Here is a 6,000-nt window from a genome sequence, read left to right as displayed (position 1 = left end):
GATTTACGGCTGTGGTAGCAATTTTCACAGCCTGTTACTGTTTATGGCTTTGGGCTCTCCACCTTGCATGCTACCTGACACCTTGACTCCAAACAAGTGACCTATTTTTCTTCACTCATGATCTGCTGTTGCTGTTTCCTGGCATTTTAGAGCCAGCCTGCCTCATTAGAAAACATACCTCTGTGTATCCTTATAATACCTCTCCTGTCTTCGGCAATCCACTCTGCTTCAGTTCCTCAGACAGCTGATACTTGGGTATTCTAGTGTCAGAACTGAGATAACTGGTGTGGGTGGGAGGCAGGGAAAGACTTCTGACTCCCTAAATGTCTCTCACAACCTGTCATATGACTTGTAATTCTCATTATTGCTAAGGCACCGGTGAGTTACATCCAAAGTTAAAGTGTTAGAGGTCCTCATAAATGATATCTGGAAAGGATAACCAATAATATCATAAAAGTCACTATTTCTTTAAAATCTACTCTGAGCTAGCCACTGTATATATATAGTTGTTCTTAAAACCCCAAAACTCCTGCAAGGAGTTATCATTGTCTTGTATCCATTATACAGATGAGGAAAGTGAGACTTCCAGAAGGGCTAAGTAAATTTTTTCAGGATGATATCTAGCAAGTGACAGGATGTGATTCAAACCCAGGACTGATTGATCCAAAGCCCAAGGCTGCCACAGGATACATTGATAATGCAGCTGAATAGCCCTGGTGAGTCATTCACACTGAGCACAGGAGCGGGGCTGCTCTGTAAATGTTTAATGCTCCTGTGAATGAGCACCTTGCTGTGAATTAGTTTACCGGACTGGCTTCTGGTTACCTGGCAAGTATTGTGAACAAGTGACAGCCTGGACAAGTTCACTGGGGAGGAGGAAGGAATGGTGCGGTCCAGAGCAGACAGTTCCGAGCAGAGGGCCCAGCACCAGTAGGCTCACATGAGACACCCTCCAGAGAAACCAGGGAAGAATCAAAAACAAAATTACTGCAATGTTACAGGACGGCAGTGAGGAGAACAGAAAGAAAGAAAGAAAAAAAAAAAAAAAAACAGCAAAAATAAGAAAGTACCAAAACAGCTCGGGGCTCTGTTGTAGCTCAAAGACTACTACAGGGCAATCACCCTTTCTTGCCTGCTTCAACGTCTCACTTTCTCAATGTCTTGAACAACTTCAATGTCTCACTGCCATCACACAGGGAGGCAGTCATGGATGTGAGCTTAAAACCAGAGCTTTCCCCTCTGGGAAATAATACAGCCTCCCATATGTGCATTCAGACTTTAAATTCTTAAAATGCAATTTATCTCACTTTGAGCTGTATTTTTCTCATGCCCATTATCATTATCTCAGTGTGTTTCTCCTCTGGACTTGAATTGTAGAACAGAAAGATCTATATGCTCTTGAACACCATATAATCAGGTTACCCAAGGTAGCTGTTTTCTTGCTCTTTGTACACTCCTGCTTGACCAGACCTTACCTCACCTACACCCTACTCACAGAGATGACCTTTCCTCTTTAACCATAAAGCCTAATTAGTACATGCTGACATACTTGCTCTTGGCCCCAGCTAGAGGAATTTCTAATCTTTAGATAAGAACGTCTCCACTGTGATAGCTTATCAAAGGCAGGGGTGAGGGGCCTGCTCCTCTACTGGTTCTCCTGGTAACTGAAGAGTCAACTTGACATCAGTTCCCTCGTAACTTCATCCCTCCCTCGTAGCAAAGACTGCCACCATATCCTGCCTGCTACCTGTGGTAGATACTACTCCAGGACCTCACCTCTGACACGTAAGCTCCCCCTACTCATGAAACTCGGCTCTTTCACTGAGTCTAGCCCTTCAGTCCTGAGGCTGAGCAAGCCCGGGGCTTGCAGTGTGCAACGCTTATTCTAGCACCCTAGTAAACATCTAAGATGTGCCGCAATGATAAGAATATACCAGAGGATCCACTGGGGAATCTCTATTTCTCTTCACTGTTAACAAGCTAGGATAGTGACATGAAAACATCAGGGCGCTGACAATGGCTGTAGGAGGAAGTAAGGGAAGGAAGGCAGATGGGATGAAAGGCTAGAAGGAGGGAGGAAAAACAGTTTTTAAAAATGAACAGGATCAAAGTTAAGGTGGGTTGGAGGTTACTGTGTCTAGAGCCAGGGAAAGTGAACTGTGACTTAACTGGACCTGTGCTGTCATCCTGCGAAAGAACGGTTCAGGAAGAAACAACAGCCAGTGAATAAGGGCTGTGAAATGAGTTTCCATGAGAGGCAGCCTAATGAACCCTGACAGGAGAAACGGACTGATGTGGGCTCATGTGAGCTGCCACGTGAGCAAAGGGCTACAGTGTAAAGAAATAAGCTGGGATGTTATTTCTAAGGCAAGGGGAAAAAAGGAGAGTTCATGATAGGAAAGGTGAGAAGGAAAACCAGTTCAGAAAACCTGAATGAAACCCAGCATCATCGGGAAGGCTGGTAAAAGTATTATTGTGAGGGCAAGAGGGATGGACATTGAGCCGGTGACTCATGTGACTCCAAGCAGAACAGTGCTATAGCGAAGCCGAATGAAACCGGACCTGGGAACCAAGTGGCAAAGTCAGCTTCTTCTTAATGACAGACCCGCCTAGCCCTAGGATCAAAGTAAACCAATTTAAATAAGACTGATCAGGGAACCTCCTGGCGATCCAAAGGTTAGTACTCCACGCTCTCACTGCCAAGGGCGCAATCCCTGATCAGGGAACTAAGATCCCACAAGCTGCACAGTGTAGCCAAAAAAAAACAAACAAAAAAAAAAGTGAAAGGGCTAGTGACAGACTGGCAGGTAGGAATGAGAAGTACATGGAAGGGTCTATTAATCAGTGAAACCTTGGCCAACCTAATGATTGAATAGCAAGCACAAAAGTAAGAATTTGCCATTTCTTTCTCTGGTATACCAATCTACCCTTCACTTTCCTCTTACTGTATTAAATCCAAGGTGCTTGTGACTTGTATTAAAATGTGCTGCATGGCAGTGAGTAAAGAGAAAGAAAAAGGATGAATCTTCATGTCTCTGAGGAGTCCTTGGTCCTATTCCACTCAATTCGGCCTGCAATGCAGGAGACCCAGGTTCAATCCCTGGGTCAGGAAGATCCCCTGGCTGGAGAAGGGAATGGCTACCCACTCTGGTATTCTTGCCTGTAGAGTCTAATGGACAGAGGAGCCTGGCGAGCTACAGTTCATGGGGTCGCAAAAAGTTGGACAAGACTGAATGATTAACACACAGACTCATCTTGTGGTTACAGAGCATGTAGAATACCAACTAGTGATAGTATCACTTTAAAACTATCTGCATCCTTTGCTTTCCAAATTCTCACTGTTATCCAAAATTCAGGAACCAAAGGAATTTGGATAACAACACCTCTCACTTTACAAACCTGCTATCCTGGGTCTCAGTGAACTAAACGAAATAGTTTTGGTGAAACGAAGTATCTTACTTATGAAATATATTTGGCTGCTAACAATGAAGACTGGCGATAACAGTGGCTTAAAAAGGAAGGAAGATGTTATCCTTACATGTAAAGGAAGTCTGAAGGTAGGCATTTTAGGTCTGATACTAGAAAGCCACAGTCAACAGGAACCCAGGCTCCTCTCTTTCTTTTCAACTCTCCAAATATGTGGCTTTTTTCATCAAGGTTGCTTCAAGTCCAATACAGCAGCTAAAGCTTCCGTTATCATATCCTCATTCTAGTAGGAAACAGGAGGATGTGGGAAATTATAAAGGGTTCTCACCAGTTATTTAGCTTTGGTTTAAGAAGCCTGTCAAGACTCACCCAATAGCTTTTCTATCTCATTGGCCAGAATTTAATCACAAAGTCACATCAAGCTGCAAGGGAGATGGAAATGCAAATTTTATCTGGGTACCTAGCCATGTCAATAAAATCTGAACTTTCTTGTTAAGGAAGAATATTGTCTAATACCTATCAGTCTCACCAAAATATATTATTAATGCATTAAAAATACATATGATCCAATATAATTATTTTAATGACTTTTGAACAATCCCTTTCCTGGAATTCATTGTATGACTGTTCCCATCATTAACATATAAAATGTTAGTTAACACCTAACATCCCTAAATAAAGCCACCACATGGACTTAGTCTTCCAATAGAAAACAGAATAGATGCACTGAAGCTTTAGTATAAAGTCTTTGTTATGGAAGTATACTTAATAAAAGGTTAATCCATTTTGGATTCCAACCAGGAAACTATGGTTTTCACACACCTCCAAAGGGTAGTTAAGGATGTGGGTGAAGAGGCCTTAATTCTCCCACAATCTTGCTCAGCTCCAGCTCCACCCGTCCCCCAATTATTTGATATGCAGTTTTTTCAAATTTATTTCACACACAGAAAAACACACACAAGCACAAAACCGACTGCTAGGTAAGCTCAACTTCACAATCCCTTGCACTGCTTTCCAGCCAGACTGCAGATTTCAGCCCTAAATTCCTCTAATACAGAAATGTTGAAGTTGCCTGTGTTGCAACTACAAAAATACTTAAAAGGACATAGATGGTTGTCCCCCATCTTGGAATTAGTATTTCACGTGTGCCACTAAAATGTTAGATGAGCTTTTAGGGGTTAATTAGAATCACTAGAAAAGACAGAGAAACAGAGAAAGAAAGAGAGAACACTTTATTTCCAAAGGAGTCTGCAAATATTCCCATTAGCCATTTAAATCATCCTACCCACATAAAGACATTAGAGATAATGATAATGAGGTTCAAGATCCCGTTGCTAAGGCACTTCTTCAAACCGGGGTGAAAATCCCACTATAAATAATGCATTAAAAAGCTGGGTGCTTTGTGTTTTCCTGCACTTTGATTCCAATATGGATCCTTATCATTATAAACAGCTCTTTTGAACCTGAGCGTTCACTGTTTCTTTCATTAGAAAGTGCGTAAGATTACTTCAGCCTAGATTTCACTCAGGGAGACTGACAAAGAGATATTATTTGCTTGAACTGATCTTTAACCCAAACTATTCTGTTTCCTTGGTGATTCATTCAAACACAGAGCCCCACTGAAATGGAAGAATCTTCTGTAATATACTCTATTGTGTTCAAAGTTTTAGCAATCTTGCCAGGTGTTTATTACAGATTGTTGGGGGTTATAATTACACGCATATAAAAGTTGTTTAATGCGTAAGCCTTATTTTTTTATGACCAAAGTTCTTCTTTTTCTTATTTGACGCTGTATAACTCTAAGGAAATCTAAATAAGACAAAGCAGTTAGTGATACTGTGGTTGTATGGACCCATATAAGAAAACAAGGTAGATCAGTGGGTAAAGAAACCACCTGCAATGTGGAGACACAGGAGACGCAGGTTCAATCCTTGTGTTCGGGAGATCCCCAGGAGGAGGGCACGGCAACCCACTCCAGTATTCTTGCCTGTAGAATACCATGGGAGAAGCCTGACACACTACAGTCCATAGGGATACAAAGAGTCAGACATGACTGAAATGACTGAGCAGCACTCAGAAGAAACCAACACTGGGTCAGTACTTTTGATGTTTGAAAATTCAGTATAACTTTACTTGCCCTGTTTTTAATCACATTATTTTGAAACATACTGCATGTTTCATACTGTATGCTCTAAAACTATAGAACTGTGTTGAACTTAATTCCAACTAGCAGATATGAAGCCTAACATATGTTGAGCACCTAATATACATCAAAAGCTTTATAAAATCATATGTCCATGACAATCATGAGACATTGATATTGGCATAAGAGAAAAATGAGGTTCAAGTTAAAAGTTTTGTTCAGGGACATATAGATTCTACATGGCTTTTTTCTCCTAAAACAAGGCTTGTTCTTTAGGAAGTTCAGTTCAGTTCAGTTGCTCAGTCGTGTCCAACTCTTTGCAACCCCATGGACTGCAGGACGCCAGGCCTCCCTGTACATTACCAACACCTGGAGTTTACTCAAACTTATGTCCATTGCCTAGAGTTTACTCAAACTTATGTCCATTGAGT

Source organism: Oryx dammah, unplaced genomic scaffold (assembly GCF_014754425.2).
Source record: "Oryx dammah isolate SB20612 unplaced genomic scaffold, SCBI_Odam_1.1 HiC_scaffold_29, whole genome shotgun sequence".
NCBI classification, from domain to species: Eukaryota; Metazoa; Chordata; class Mammalia; order Artiodactyla; family Bovidae; genus Oryx; species Oryx dammah.
This window is presented reverse-complemented; position numbering follows the sequence as displayed.